This window comes from Lepus europaeus, chromosome 5 (assembly GCF_033115175.1).
Source record: "Lepus europaeus isolate LE1 chromosome 5, mLepTim1.pri, whole genome shotgun sequence".
NCBI classification, from domain to species: domain Eukaryota; kingdom Metazoa; phylum Chordata; class Mammalia; order Lagomorpha; family Leporidae; genus Lepus; species Lepus europaeus.
In genome coordinates this window covers 115,974,252-115,990,668 of record NC_084831.1, presented here as the reverse complement: position 1 = coordinate 115,990,668, position 16,417 = coordinate 115,974,252, and the positions used below count along the sequence as shown (strand labels likewise).

The window sequence follows — 16,417 nt, the reverse complement described above, 5'->3', positions numbered from 1 at the left end:
GAAAACACTTCTCCTACGTGGTGAAGGGTCTTGGCACGCGGGACGAAATGCTGCAGTTTAAGTTTAGACAAGCGAGTCTCCACTGACACGTGGGGACAGACTGCTTGGATGGCTGTGGTTTCTGCTTAGGTGACCCAGAGGTGCTTAGGAATATCCTTGACGCCCTCGTATTGAGGCCCAGCTGCCAAGGACCCGGGAGAATGTCACCAAGGGGACCCCATGAAGGCCTTCTGACTACTTCTCCTGAGGGGACTTCTGGCTACCTCCCTTCTCACAGATGTAGACGCTTCCAGTTTGTGCTGCATTGAAACCAACATTTCACTGCCCCCATCCTCAGTAGAGGCCGCCCCTTTTCTTTCTATTTAATGACTTCAGGCCTTATTCCAGCTTACTTTCTATGTAAGCTGCGTGACTACCTGTCCAGGTGACTCGGTGAAAGCTTTTCACTGAAAAGGCAAGCATTTCCAGCCACACCAGTCAATGCTTCCTTTCAACCTACCTAAAATGTGTATAGTTCTTTGTCTGTCGGATATAGGAGAAAAGAACATGAGGATATGTTGAGTGAAGAAAAAAACAGAAACAATCTAATATTTTGTATCACTCAGTTGAGATGGCAAACATGTTTGTTTATGAACAATCTGAAAGTAAAATACAGTTAGGAAGGAAACCACCTCCCACTCAAAACAGTGACTAACTTAAGCCTGCCTCCCCACACATACATGTTTGTAAGGCAAAAATGTAGAAAAAATGATCAACTATCAAAAACCCAAAATGTCGCAGCCACTCTGGCCGATGCTGCCCTTGCCTCCAAGGAAATGTCAGAAGGCCGACGCCTCCCCGTTTTCTCCAAATTGCGAGCACCCACGCCACCCGCAGAGCCCTGCCAGTGGCGCTCCTGGTGGCAGCAGAGCCCCGGCCTTGCCCCAGGCGGCCTCACCACTCACCTGGAGCCCTGCGTCCTCGAGGCGGCGGCGCTGGGAGCCGGAGCCCGACAGTGGACGAGGCTGCCGGGAGGGGGCGCCAGCGGGGAGGCGCCCAGCTGCAGAAGCCAGGCGCCGGCACCTCCACATTCCGACCTCGTCAGGGTCCCCGAGTTGCAGGGACCTGGACGGGCTGGAAGGAAAACCCCTAGGAGTTTCTGCCCTCCGATCTTTTCCCTGCAGCCTCCTGCTCCTGCGGTCTTCCGGCCTTGGACGCTCCGTTCTCGCATATCCTCGGGCCGAACCCCTCCCTGACGCTGGTGTTTCCCAAGTCCAGCCTGTCAGGGATTCGTGCTTTCCTCTCGGTCGAGGGTGGACCTCTGACTACACAATTCCCTCCTTGTCGCGATCTCGGAATTCCAGCCAAGGCTCTGATGGAGGCGGGGGAGAACAATTCTCCGCACGATCCTCGGCTGGCTCGGACACTTCCTCTCGGGGTCGTGGGGCTGGGCCGCCGGCCAGCTTTTTCTCTGAATCTGTCCCTCTTCTGGGTCTGCTCTCTGGGGCCAGGAAGGACGGGTTCCCTGAGCGAGGTCAGGAGCCCGGCACCCTTCCCTTTCTGTGCGTCGAGATGAACCAGGGAGCGCTTTATGAGGTTTGCCCCAGCAGTGCAGCCCCCCCCCCCCCGACAGTGCCCCTCCTGCTCCTGCTCCCTTTGTCCTGTGCACGTGGAACCCCAGAGGACGTAGACGCGACAGAGAGGCGGCGAGTCCTCTCCCCCGAGTGGACAAGGCGGGCGGGACATCTCACGGAGTTCCTGATCTAAGCTGCCCTGAAGTCCGTCTCTTGGGGGGCTCGGCCTGCAGTCGCCGCTGAGGATGACCTAGTACTCCACTCACGTCCAGGTCTCCGGTTAGGGCCAACAGAACGGGCGGTGCGCCGCGGCCAGGGGCCCCGGGGAGCCTCCGGCCCGCGCCTTCCCCGGCGTGGGCGCCCTGGAGCCTCGCGGCCGAAGGAGACGCGCTGGCCGCTTGCCGGAAGAGCAGCGGCTGCTGGAGAGGACGGCTCGTCCTCCCCAGACTTTCCCAGTTTTCCGTCTGAAGGAGACCAGCGGGGCAGGCGGAGAGCGGCGGCAGCGCGCCGCGGGGAGCGAAGGCACGGGCGTCCTTACGCAGAAGAACCTCTTCCCAGCTGCCTGGCCTTTGCTGTGAGGCGCACGCGAGGTCCAGGCCCTCGGTGAAAACGGCCGTGGTCTCCGTGGGTCCCAAGTTAAAATGCGCACTGCGTGACCCCTGCCTGGGACGGGAAAGTTCCCCAAAGCCCAGAAAACGCGTTCGGGAGTTGTGAAGGGTAAAACGAAGCCGTCCCTCACAAGGAGTCCCCAGACTGACACCGGAGCAACGGTGAAATCGGCGCGGGCCGCTGCACCCGGGTCTAACCCGCGTCAGTCGCGGCCTCGTGGCGCCCAAGCGTGGCTTGACCTGGCTTGATGTCCCGTGCGTTAAGACAGCCGACGCCCTGGGACGCTGCCACCGTACCGACTAAAACCCGAGGTCGCCATTCCACGACCGGATTTGGGTCGCGTCGAAGGGAGTAAGCGACTGCGGCAGGAAGCCGAGGGGTCTCTGTGCCGGGAGGACGAAGCGCAGACGCCGGGGAGGGCGCGGGGAGGAAGGCTTGGCGGTTCCCGGTGGGCCCGAGGCGGCCGTCATCTGCAGAGAGCCCAGCGCGCTGACGGCCGGCGCCCAGGCAAAGGCCACCGGGGCGCCGCGCGCAGCCCCGCCCGAGGGGGCGCGTCCACGAGCCTGGCCCCGCCGCCCCTGACCCGCCCGCGGGATCCTGCCACTTCTGGGGCTGCAAAGTCAGCGGGGAAGAAGAATGGCCCCCAGCGCTCCGTCTGGACCCGGAAACCCTGTGTGAGATGCGGGATCCCAAAGCCAAGAGTGGGGCCTCCAAGGGACCCTATGCGAGGACCCATCCGGAGCTGCAGGCTCCTTGCCTGAGGAATCAGGGGTGGTTCCCGGGACGTTTTGTTTTTTGTTTTTGTTTTCTTGAGTTTGGAAATGCAGTTGACCTTTGTAGATTAGAAAGTGTTGATAGTTGAAGATGACAGATGTCAGGTTTTCTGAGGCATATCCCAAAGCCCTCTCACTTTCTGGTACCGTAGTGTAATGGTTATCACGTTCACCTCACACGTGAAAGGTCCCTGGTTCGAAAAGGGCAGAAACACAGGAGCAGTGATTTTCCCGGACGTGTTAGGCATTGTGTCGTGGTCTGGGAACAAACCGAAAACCAGCCGATCCCATAGCACAGGTGCTGGTGTTACTTGCTTGATGTCTATCACCTTCAGATTGGTTCGCTGGACCCCTAAGTCACCAGGATGAGGGCATTTCCATGTGGGGCCTGGGAGAGGTAATTAGACTTAGAAGAGGAATAAGACGGTGGTCCGCAAGTTAGGAAGAGTACCCTGCCCAGGGAACCAAATCAGCTGGCACTTTGCTAGTGGCAGCCTGCGTTAAAATAGCTCACTAAGGGATTCAATGACAGGACTCTGGAAAGTTCATCATCTCCTTAGTTTCTTATGTCACGTAGGTCATTGTCCCTGAATGTGAGTGCTGGCAAGAGATACTAGAATGATGAGCATGTAGGAAGCAGGAGGCAGATGAGGTGTTAATGACCTAACTGATGAAAACAGGGATACTACACGGATTCAGGCTGCAGTTGTGTCCAGATGTCAGATGTGGACGGTTCACACAGGGTCCAGTGTGGAAGTGGATGGCATGGGACAGACTGGCTGAAGGGAAGCCGAGTTTTCATCTGCTTTTATTAGTGGAAGTAAGAGATGATCGGTGGAAAGTAGTTCAAAAAGTGGCAGTAAGCTTGTATTCAATAAACTTATGCCCTTTTTACATTAAGCTGGAAGCAAATTACGTTGTGAGAATGAGAAAGTGTGTCCAAAGAGTACAGCAAGATTTGGCTTGGCAGTAAGTAAATGTACTAAGCAGGGGGACACATAGATTGTAGTGACCAATTCAAGCCCTCAGGTGATACCCTGCTCTTCAGGAGATACTGCTCTTGGGTCTGATCATAGAGTGTTGCTGTGCGCAGTGATGTCGTGATGCTGACAGGAACAGTCTGCTGTGCTGAGCGTTAGCATTTGACCTGATGCACAGATTTAGCATAGACTCTAAGATGCATGCAACATTGACCTGAGAACTGGAACTTGAGAGTAGGAGGTGCAGGTTTGTGGGAATAAATATAGATGTTGTTGGCATATAGAGGTGGTATTTGAAGGTGTATTGGCCAGACTTGGTGTGTGTCTTGGGTGATGGACAGAGGACAAATAAAACCTAGGCTGTGCAAGCTCAAAGTGAAGGTTGACTCCCTTGCTGAACCCTAAGTTCTGACCCAGCATGGACCTTGCATGGCCTCCCAGTGAGAGAAGCACGATCCCCTGTCACAGCTCCTGTCCTCCAAAGGCCAGCAGGACTCCCAGACCTGACTTGAGAACAACGACTCTCCAGGTTCTTCCCAGCTTCCTTTCCCCAGGGAGAACCGAGGACAGAGCTCTCTACTATTTGAACTTCATCAAAAGACAAATATGTTAACATTTTTTGTTTTTGTTTTGACAGGCAGAGTGGATAGTGAGAGAGAGAGACAGAGAGAAAGGTCTTCCTTTTTGCTGTTCATTCACCCTCCAATGGCCGCTGCGGCCGGCTCATCTTGCGGATCCGAAGCCAGGAGCCAGGTGCTTCTCCTGGTCTCCCATGCGGCTGCAGGGCCCAAGGACCTGGGCCATCCTCCACTGCCTTCCCGGGCCATAGCAGAGAGCTGGCCTGGAAGAGGGACAACCGGGACAGAATCCGGTGCCCCAACCGGGACTAGAACCCGGTGTGCCAGTGCTGCAAGGCAGAGGATAAGCCTGTTAAGCCACTGCGCTGGCCTATGTTAACATTTTAACCATCAACATTTCTTTAAAATAGCCACGTCCTTACATAGCTGATAAATTAAAGCATACTAATTGAGGAAATTGGATATTCCCAAATAAACCAACATTGACCTCAAGAGTTGTTGATCTTTTTATATCACACATCCCTTTAAATGCTTTAAACATCTTATAAAGTAGACACCACGTTTTTATCATAAGTTTGGTTATTATTTTTACAAAACAAAACATAAATCCTACCAAGTGCAATTCCATGAACCAAAGTTTTCTTCTTCATTTCTCTATGTTGATTCTGTCCTTCGGTTTCCTTTCTTTTGCTTCTGCTGCTGCTTATTTCTCCCCTGATCAGAACTTTACTTACCTAACGCTACCAGTTAGGTCACCTTCTAAGAACCACTAGGGCAACACTTTGAAGTTGACCATTGGAGACAGCAGTAGAAACAAGCAACCTGAATGAATTTCTGATATTTCACAATGGAGATCTGTCATACAATTGGAAAGAACCTTTTTTGAGTTGCTTCAGGTAAAGTTAGACATTTTGATAATGATAGTTTTGTGAAAGTCTTCTATGAAAAGACTTCTGTATGGGTGAGTTTGTTAGCTTTTAGTCAACACTACAATAAACTTCTTTTGCAACTATGGCTGTCTTTGGGGATACTCTCATAGTAACCACTTTGAATTAGGCAGTGGCAGGTGCATTGGTGGTTCAGTGGTAGAATTCTAGCCTCCCACGTGGGAGACTGGGGTTTGATTCCTGGCCAATGCAGGCTGGTTTTTGAAATTTTTACACTTCTCTGCAAAATTACACTGCATAGGCCGGTGCTAGGACCCTTGTCTAGGCGACTCTGAACTGATGACACTGTCCCACCTGAAGCAGAAACACAATCTTTTTTTTTTTTTTTTTTGACAGGCAGAGTGGATAGTGAGAGAGAGAGACAGACAGAGAGAAAGGTCTTCCTTTTTGCCGTTGGTTCATCCTCCAATGGCTGCTGCGGCCGGCGTATCACACTGATCCGAAGCCAGAAGCCAGGTGCTTCTCCTGGTCTCCCATGCGGGTGCAGGGCCCAAGGACTTGGGCCATCCTCCACTGCCTTCCCGGGCCATATCAGAGAGCTGGCCTGGAAGAGGGGCAACGGGGATAGAATCCGGTGCCCCAACCAGGACTAGAACCCGGTGTGGCAGTGCCGCAAGGCAGAGGACTAGCCTGTTAAGCCACGGTGCTGGCCGCAGAAACACAATCTTAATAGGATCTCAAAGTTACTGTGCTCAACCAGAGCATAGGAGAGTTTTTGCAGTTTGGAATCTTGATTCTTGCAGCCACTGCCACTACCTCCTAGGCTCCAGCATGGTCTCTGAAAACTTCAAGAACACCCAAGTCCTTGGTCACGAAGTGGACCTTGTGCTGAGTGCTGAGCTGTCCCTGGGGAAGGAGAGGAGCCGCGGAGCAGGCAGGAGCACCCGGGGGCCTGTGGCACAGATACCGTGAACCAGATTTCTTGACCTGGGACGCCACTTCCTACTCCACAGGTTCAGATGCAGTTCTGAGAATAGGTCCGCATCCCCTGCAGTGTGTCGTCAACGGGTGTTGGTCTGAAAATTACATCTTTAATAAAAGAAAACGAAGTGTTTATCTTTAAACAACAGTCAAATGTTGAGGAAGAACATGTAGACCTCCTGACCTGAGATAAGTGACCTAATATTTCCTTTCTCTTCCCTGAAAGAACCTCTATCCCCTGTCGCCTGAGAGCTGAGATTGGGGAAACCACACATCCTGAGAAGAGGGGCTGAGTAACAAAGCAAACTGAATTCCCAACTGGTGAGGCCAAGGCAACTTGGGCTGGCTGACAAGGTCACAGCAGAAGGTGTCTCAGCAAGGCGTGAGAATGACTGCTGTGGTCCTCTTGGTGGTTTTAGGTTTGTTGGGAACTACACTCTGCATAAGAAAGTCAGAGCTTCCTGGTGGTGCTGCTAACGATTGCTGTATTTCTAATTTTAGGGAAGAGACAGCACTTAGTCTCATAATCCCCAAAATGTCCATTGCTTTGTAGAATTTTAATCAAGTCAAATGTTAGTGTAGGAGAAGGGGTTGATGCTTTATGCAAGGCTGAACTGTTTGTGGGAAAGAAGTAAAAGGCAACAGGCCCCCTGGTGTATACTTCCCACTAAAACAAAAATAAATGTTATTGAAGCTTTAATTCAGTAGGTACAACAAATGCAATAATCATTAGGATGTCAAAACTGTCGAATACATCTAAGTGAATTCTTACTGGCTGGAGCTGGACTCCAGCACCCAACTTGCACGGTGTCCACTATGAAGTGAGGGAGTTGATTGAGAAGGGCTGGAATCATGGGAAATGAAAGCAGCACATGTGAGAAAAGCCAGATGAAGATGCAGGTGTCAAAACTCTACATGTTGCTGTGTCCTCCTTGGCAGTAAAGGAGCCTTTCAACACGCATTGGAGGAGATTCACTCAACTCTGCCTGGGGAGCCTTCAGTGCTCTCTTCTGAGGTAATGGCCTCAGAATAGAATATTGAGTCCTCATGGACTCACCCACACTTGTCTTCTAAACCCCTGAGGAGGTGCAGTATATTCCAAAGGAGCTACGTGACTCTTCCAATTTACAAATACAGAAACACATGAGATAAATGTGGAAATTAATATTAAGGGTATAGGCTAATAGTGAAGGAAACATAACATTGGATGGATGGACTTCCAGAATGCCTTACTCACAGTTGTGGTGACAATGCCATGGCTTCTGGTCAAGGAACTCACTCTGGGCCTATGCTCATGGAAGTCATTGATTTCACCACATTCTCTCACATCCTGAAGCCTCTGGTCTGATTAGAACAGTGGAATGACCTCTTGAAGCCTCAGCTGCTGTGCCAGCTATGTGGGACAAGGTTCTCCAGGCAACCGTTCACTAGGCAGTGCTGTTTCTCCCATAGCCAGGATTCACAGGTCCAGGGACCAAGGAGTGGAAATGGAAGTGGCACCACTCATTATTACCGCTAGTAATACATGAGCAAAATTTGGCTTTCTCCACCTTTGCCCTCACGTTCTACTGGTCTGGAAGTCTTAGTTCAAAAGGGAAGAATGTTCCCATCAACAGACAATGGTCCTATTGAACATTAAAACTGCCACTCAGTCACTTTGGGCGTCTCATGCCTCTGAATCCACAAGCCAAAAAGGAAGCTACCGTGCTGGCTAGGTTGATGGACCCTGATTGCCAAGGGCAAGTTGAACCGCTTCTCCATCCATGGTGGAGGCAAGGAAGAGTTATGTCTAAACACAGGAGATCCCTTGGGCTTCTCTTAGAGCAACAGTGACCTGAGATAAGTCAGTGGAAAATCAAACCAACTCCATTCAGACAGGATTGCTAATGATACAGATACTGTAGGAATGAAGGTTCATGTACCCCCCCACACACACACACACCAGGTAAATAACAAAGACCAGCTGAGGAGCTTGCAGAGAGCAAAGGAACATGGAACAGAGTGAAAGAAGGCAGTTGCAAATACCAGACTTGTATGAGACCAGCTGCAGAAAGAAGCATGTAATAGTTACAAGTATTTCTTCCTTTCTCCCCCCCCCCCCCCCCCCCCCGTTAGTCTCTCTTGCTCATCTCCTTACTCCTACCACATAACATGTATCAACTTAACAATAGCATTGAAGTCACAGGATGCTAATGGGAAGAACAGCCTCTTCCTTTGTGGATAGTGATAGTTTTCTTATGTTAGGCACAAGTGAAAAAGGGCTATGGTCTTTATGTGGAACAAGCTTATAGCTATGTTTATGAATGGCAAGTTGACAAAGATTGTACTATTTGGTGGGTGAGACAGGCAGGATAGGAGGTTGTTGTCTTCTTTTAAGTAACATATTTGTAACAATGACCACTAACGCCCTAACTCTCCTTTTAAAAATAAAGCTTGGCTCGTCCCTGGGTGGGCTTAAACCACCAATCTTTCGGTTAACAGTCAAACGCGCTAACCGGTTGCGCCACAGAGACACCGGAGGTAGCCAGTTTCCGGTTTCAGAATGCACTGGGCATTCACTGAAAGCCTAGGTTTGGCCTCCTCTCTGCAAGATAACCGCAAACTCCAAGCTTCGGGAGTATTGGGACCCTGTCGCGTGCGTCCCGTTAGAAACCCTCACACCAGAAGGGCTGCCAAGTGGCCTTGGCCCCGCCTTAGCCCCCGCCTGCTTCGGAAACAGCGCCCCAAGAACGCCGAGTCCAGGAACCCGGGCGGGAGCCGTGCTGGGATCCACGGGGAGCCGAGCGCGCCCGTGGGCTCCGTGCCGGCGCTTCCTGCTCCGCGCTCCGCCCGGCTGCACTCAGCGGAGTCGGTGAGGTCGGTGCGACTGGTGCGGGTGAGTGACCGCGCCAAAAGCAGACACTGGAAAAGGAGCCCAAGAAAGCAGAGGCGTCGCTGAGACAACGAGACCTCCCAGGAGGCCTGCCTGCGGGGAAGCACCGGCCAGATCCCAGGGGTGGGAATCGTGACTGTGTGGAAGAAGAGGGAGGAAGAAGCGGAGACGCGTATGGGAGAGAAACGCTCAAGGATCTCTACACGACCAAGAAGGAGGCAGCGAAGAGAGTATGTTGCTTTGTTTTTGAAGTCGCAAAATGATAGGCGGCACAATGGTTGCCAGCAAGCTTCGCCAGCCTGGAGGTCTGCAATTCGAGCCCGGAACACCGCGACGCCTTCCAGCCGGCAGCTAGCGAAGGGACCGGTGTCGCTCGGCTTCGATTCCTGCAGCCACCGGCGCGGAGGGAGGTCCCTGGACCGAAGCGATCCGAAGAGGAGTAAACCTCACCGTGCACAAACCCGGAGCTGGCCACGTCAAAGAAGGAAACTTGGACGTGCTCTTTGTCAGAACACGACGGGAAATACCCCCAACGGTGAACTGCTGCCTCGCAGGGACCCCGCGGCAGGAGCTTCCACCAATGAAATAATGTGGTCGTAGCCGTTCTCTCAGGAGAGCTATTTCAAATGCCAGTCTGACTCACTCTTTCTCTCTCTCTTTCTCTCTCTTTCTTTCTTTCTTTCTTTCTTTCTTTCTTTCTTTCTTTCTTTCTTCCCTTCTTTCTTTCCTTCTTCCTTCCTTCCTTCCTTTTTTCTTTCTTTCTTTTTTTTTTTTTAACACGAAACCAGATTGAGCATTGAATGAGATTACAATAAAAAGCATAATAAAAAGCCATGGTCCAGACTGGCTTGTCTCCACTCCCTGTATCCTAGTTTTTATGGGAACAATAAATTATTGCACTACAGTACACATGGCAAATTATTGCACTACAGTACAGCACTTTTTAAAAAGAAGTGAGTATTGCGGTATGTTTAATTTTGATAAATGCAGTCAGCATCCAGTTCAAGTTACAGAAGATTACTATGATTCAAGAAAGGTGTGTGGAACCCCTTTTCAAGCCGTTCCTTCCCTCTCTTAGTTAGTCACTGATCTGAATATTATCACCAGAGCTCACAATTGCCTATTTTTAAATTCATGTCAACGATTGTACAAGGGTACTTCAAAACCATTGTGGAAAATGGCTGTCAAAGGTAAGTTTCCTTTGCTGTATTTTTTTTTGAAATCCATGCAGATGAGCAGGCTTCACAAAGTTCACCCAAAAAATCATATCATGAAAAAAATGCATGGATTTCAAAAATGTTTCACCAAAACAAATGTTTTAATTCCATTTTCTATGAAATTTTTGAAGTACCCTTGTGTACTTTTTGTATGTGGCTTCTCCCCACTCCCAGGTAATTATGCCCGTTATGTTCATGAGATACATCCAAGTTATGTGTATCATTTCTAAGTTTTGGTCCCAAAGTTTCCTGAGCTTTTGATGGAAGAAAAAGTAGGAGAGTCACTGAACCCAATATGGAATGCTGGTCTTACACGGCTGAAATAAATATCTTCCTAGGGATTAGTTTCATAAACTCCAAATATTGCCCTGAATTAATTAAAAAATCACGTTTTAATTAAGTTTTCTGCCAGTACCATGTATTCAAAGCAATCTAGATCAGTTTTCTATTCAGTGTAGACATGCATAGCATGTCTGTACTATAATTTATCTAGCAAGCACATAGTTGTAGGCATCTAACCCCCCCCCCCTCCAAGCTTGCAAAATGAGTGAGCAATAGTAAAATGGTTGTATCCATGCAGGTATCATTATGGAATCGGAGAGGTTATTTCTCTGGGGGCAAGCATTTAAGTGTGAGTCCTACGGTTTTATGGAATCGGAGAGATTACCTACGGTTTTCTTTTCGGAAAAGAAATTTGTTTCCGCCCGGTTTCGAACCGGGGACCTTTCGCGTGTTAGGCGAACGTGATAACCACTACACTACGGAAACCACCACTAAGCCGCAGTTCAAAAAATACCCTTGAAAATCATTTCTGCGTCATATTTTCAATATAGGAAGCTGAACTGCATTTCTAGATTAGAATAAAATGAGCTCCAAGAAAATACCAACTACCCCCAAGATAAGGAGGCAGCGACGTCCAAAGAGACCCGCGACTCCACCTGAGACGCCTGGGGCCTGACCTGGCTCCCGCAGCGTTTCTGGGGGCAGAACCACCCGCCGGGGGCCGTTCTTCGCTGACTCTCCAGCCCCAGAAGCTGAAAGAGCTGCGGGTCAGGTGCGGTCGAGCCACGGGAGCGTCCCTCACGGCCTTCGTGGTCTTCTTCTCGGCTCCGGCCGGGCCGTCGATGCTCCTGGCACTACGCAGATGGCTGGTGCTGGGGTCCAGCGGAAGCTGCGGGGCCCCCTCTTCCCGCCCTCCCCGACCAGGCGGGGCCTCACCTGCGCGCTGTCCCCGGAGGGCCTTTCGCCCCGACTTCTGCTTGTCGTCCTTCCGACGAAGGCGCCAATGCCATGGGCCGCCCTTTCAATCTGACCCTTGCGTCACAAGCTCAGGGGGTAGTTAGCACAGGCAGCGTGTTAGGGCTTTTGGCTGTCGGAAAACTCGGAACACCCACACTAGTGCTTCCCGGCCTGGACTGCATTCGAGTGAGGACCAGGCCGCGAGATGGAGAGTGGATCGCTGGGGTCTCAGGGCCACCGTTCGAGCTAGGACGCAGGAGAGCACGGGAGAGTTCCGCGGTCAGGGCAGTTTCCCTTCACCCGTTCTACCAGAATCCCCGTTTTGGTCTTTGTGATGAGCCCGCTCAGCAGCTCTGGGAACGCGGACTCCCACGCGGGCAGAGTCTGGAGAACCTCAAAGTCCGAGGTTTCCCGTAGCCTCACCGCAATGGCCTGCAGCAGGGTTCCCAACCTAGCCAAAGACGCGCGGTCCTAACCGCTCCTTCCTCTCCTTCTCACTTGAACTTGAATGTAAAAATGAAGCTTGGATAGAACAGCCGTTTTCTCCAGCACTTGCTTCTCGTAACCGCAGTGGTCACCGCGTGTGCTTCACACCCACCAAGTTCAAGTGCTCCCGCTGCGTGGAAGGCGAGCGCCACAGCTCCCTAGACGCCAGGCTGCGGTGCTCAGCCTGGTCTCAACTGGAGGGCCGAGATCCAGCGGACGCCCTGGTGGCCTCAGATTAGACAATGTGAATTCTCCGTCCTCTTCGCTCCACCCGTCTGTCACTTCCTCCCATCCACAAGAGAGCCCCCTCCAACACCCCCCCCCGCCCCGCGTTTCCACGAACACGTTAGGGTCCTTGCTAGACAGAGAGGGCAGTGTCCGTTCTCCTGCGGGAGCAGAACTGGGCGCCAGCTTCTGGGGAACCCGCACTCCCTGCGGCCCCGCACGCCTGCGCCTCGCCGCGCCCACGCACATCCCAGAAGGAGATGGGGGGCTCCTCCGCGGGCCGCCCCGGGAGCTGCCGGGTGCTCGCCGCTGCCACAGGAGTGTGCGTTGTTGCCGGAGCTCGTAGCGGCTCAACTCACAGCTCCTGGTACCCTGGCGCCTCCGGGTCTCCCTCCCGCAGGCCACCCCCGGGTGCCCTGGCGCCTGCGCACACCTCCCCGGAGGCCCGCTGTCTGCTCCCCAAGGCTGCGTGGTTTCTGAGCGCAGCCGGGACGCAGCCCCTGGCTGCAAACGCACCTGACAGCTTTGGCCAGCGCGCTGCCTGCGGGGCGGGGCTCCTGGTGCGTGCGGTGCGGTTCGCCCTTTGGCGAGAATCCGGAGGGGACGGCCTCCCAGGGCTTCCCTGAAGGGAGGACGAGTCGCAAGTGTGGTTAGGTGCTCTAGGAGCGCAGAATAGCCTTGCAAATGCCAGGAAACAAACTAAAGAAATGGTGCTGTGCATCCCTGGTGGTCTAGTGGCTAGGATTCGGCGCTTTCACTGCCGCGGATCGAGTTGGATTCCCCGTCAGGGAAAGCTTGGTCATAATCTGGTATGGGCTGCACGTGGTATGAAAGCTCAGCGGTGGGAGATCTGTCTTTCAAACCCTGAAACTCCCTTAAACTGGATAAGTAGTCTTAGTCTGGTCCCTAGACTGGCTGCGTCACACAGCATCTGCGGGATGCACACCAGCACAGGCTCTCTCCCAACTTGCTGGATGCCCATTCTACCCCTTCCCCCTTTTTCGCCTCTCAGATTTAACTCTTCTTTTAACAGGAAAGTTAACAAAAAAAAAAAAAAGTCTTTCTTAAAAAAGCATCTGAAGTTGCTGGGAACTGAACAAAACAGGCGGACTCCTGGAGGAACAGAGCCGCTGTTCCAGTTTCACAGATGTGGCTGAGAGCAAAGCTCGGTTGTCTGCTCATTTCGAGTTGCTGCACAAGGTCAAGGCCACCACAGCAGCTGGGAAGACAAGGGGGTTGGAGGAAATCTCAGAGAGGAAAAAGCCAGGAAGGCAGTCCCAGGCATGTGTGGAGCTGCGCGAGTTTGGGTGGCTCCAGGCAGTCCTGCTACAGCTAAAAGGACCCAGAGAGACGTCAGCTGCCACCTGCTGTAGGGGAGATGGGTGCAAGCACGTGGGTCTCTCCTACCCATGGGGAGACTGTGTTGAGCTGGGTTTTGGCCTGGCCCAGCCCCAGGTGTTGTGTGCATTTAAGGAGTGAATTATTGGATAGGAGTCCTCTATGCCTCTCGTTTTCTCTCTGTCTCTACAGCACAGTTAAGAAACGAATTTTTTAAATTGTGGAGGAAAACCTAAGAGGAGTCTGTGAAGAGCTGGCTGACGCCCAGCATGGAAACTCTCTGTGGATCTCAGCCTTGCAGAAGGCGCTGACGGCCTCAGCATTCACTGCTCCCAGCACATGGAGATCACCATCTGCAGTGCACTCTCCTCCAAGGCCCCTCCCACACCAGGGTGTGGGGGAAGTGTCTTCCTGGTGCCTACCTGAATCAGCCTGCTAGCCTAGAGGTCTGGGAAGCCTGGGGCTTCCTGTGTTTCAAAGATGTCCAGCTTTATGGTGGATTGCCAAAGACAAGTCAGTGGACAGGAAAAGTTCAGCTTCAGGAAAAGAAATGCAAACAGGAGTGAAGTTTGTGAAAATGCCCAGCGCAATCTGGGCACATGTCTCCATCTGTGGGCTGCACTGAAACCTTTAGGACGGAAATCCGGGCGCTCAGGAGGACTTTCAACATCAGGAGTGAAGAGCCACCTCTCAAGACTCTTTGCAAAGATTCTGTGACTGTTCCCTTGGGTTGTCTGGCAGTGAACCTGTGTGACCCTGCTCTCCTACAGACCCTACAGACCTGCCTCCTGCATCACAGAATTTCTTGCCTGACCTATGTCAGTTGTCAGAGTGGGGGACCCAATGCAGTTTTCCTGTGCAATCCCAGGGACTTAGTGACATTTGATTCTGGAATGATTGATGGCCCTGGACTGGTGCTACCACTCTGCAGTATACAGGAGTGCACATATGAAGATGGGAGTTCAGAGGCAGGCATTGTGGTGCCATGGGCTGGGCTGCCGCTTGGGACACCTGCATTCCGTACAGAGTGCAGAGCATCAAGACCTGCCTGCACTTCCAGTCCAGCTGTCTGCTAATGTGTCTAGAAGGCAGCAGAAAATAGCCTAAGGACTTGGTTACCTGCCACTCATGTGTGAAATTTGGATGTATTTCATGGTTCTGGCTTCCCCCCTGCCTGACTCTGACTGCTATAGGCATTGCAGGAGCAAACCAGCAAATGGAAGATCTCTCTCTCTCTCTCTCTCTCTCTCTCTCTCTCTCCCTCTCTCTTCCTCTCTGTGTGTGCATTTCCCTGCGCCTTTCTCACAAATACATCTTTGTAAAAAAAAATTAGTTTGCTGTTTTGAGCTGGTGAAGAATGTTTTAATTTTGATTTGTATAAAAATACAAGCAACAAAATGTATGAAAGATAAACCTTCTTCTCTGAGGTTTCTAAACCCTCACTCCTCAAGAAAATGAGCACGTGCCTAAGAGCTGGTAAATCATCTGCACTTTTCTGCCTGTTCCTGGACTCAAGTCCTTGCTGTTTTCATCCAGCTGCAAGGGCTCCAGTCATCCAAAGGCTGGGAGTGGGGAGGGAAAAGGATGAGGGCCTCTGAGGATCCTCTCCTGATCTGGGCATTGGTGTCTTAGGGGCTATCACAATTGCAGAAGGAAGGGCTGGGATTTCTCAAGCAAACTGGCCAGTGGTGACTTCTTGCTTTGATTTAGACTTGCTTTGTTGTTTTATTTTCTTGTCAATTGGGGGAATTATTGGTGACTAAACTTTGTTGGTTTTGAAATTAAACAAGAACATTTAAATTAAACAAGAACAACTTCCAACATTAGTTGTTACCTGAAACAGAAATACAAACAAAAAGCAAAAAAAAAACCATCATGAACAATCTTCTGTGTGGTCTTGCTGACAACTGCCTGGGGCTGGGGCTGAAGCTGGGTGGAGATGGAGGCCAGGGGGAGCCTGAAGTTACAGGAGTGGACTACAGGCCAGAAGGAGATGGTGACGCTAGCACATTCAAGGCAGAGTCTCCTGAAGTGCGCTAGCTGCCCGTGGTGTGGAACACAGGGCCCCAGCACCTCCTGATGCCAACAGCCCTGCTCCCAGCTGCTCCTGCAGGTGAGTTAGCCCCACCAGCTGCTCCTCAGGAGAAAATAAAGGTCTTTTCCAGGTTCCAGGATGAGAGTTGTAGCTCAAACACGCACATTCACAGACTTGTTACAGCAAAGAGAAGACATTTCCAAGAAAATTCTCCTAAATCCATTCCAACTCAGCAGTCCAGTAAATGCCTTATCTGGTGCACACAGGACAGGCTAAAGATATTTTGATACTTTTAAATATTTCCACTAACATGAAGATATTTTTGTGTTTCGTTTTTCTCCTCAGTAAGAGTCTAGTACAATGAGGAGATAGGATATTATAATTTTTTTTTTTAGCTTTTTAAAACTTTTACTGTTTAATTTACCAGTTGATTCGAATTACTTTCTGCTCTTAGTAATCTCAGCTAACCATGCTTTCAGTTGGTAACCATAATACATTATTGGCTTCATCTGTTTACAGCACCATCCCAAAGTACTGAATACAATAGAAGTGGCTGGAAAGAGGCCATCAGAACCTGTAAGAGGACAGCTAAACACAGAACCAACAACACTTTAGTTTTATGAGCAGCAAATCTGATATATAAA

At 51.2% G+C, this 16,417-nt stretch overlaps 2 non-coding genes across 2 annotated transcripts; both read right to left on the bottom strand.

The window, feature by feature from the left end:
* Positions 1-8,800: 8,800 nt before the first annotated feature.
* On the bottom strand, positions 8,801-8,874 carry TRNAN-GUU (transfer RNA asparagine (anticodon GUU)). The gene has a single exon. It is a non-coding gene; the product is annotated as a tRNA-Asn (tRNA).
* Positions 8,875-11,145: 2,271 nt separating this feature from the next.
* Positions 11,146-11,218, bottom strand: TRNAV-AAC (transfer RNA valine (anticodon AAC)). The gene has a single exon. It is a non-coding gene; the product is annotated as a tRNA-Val (tRNA).
* Positions 11,219-16,417: the final 5,199 nt, after the last annotated feature.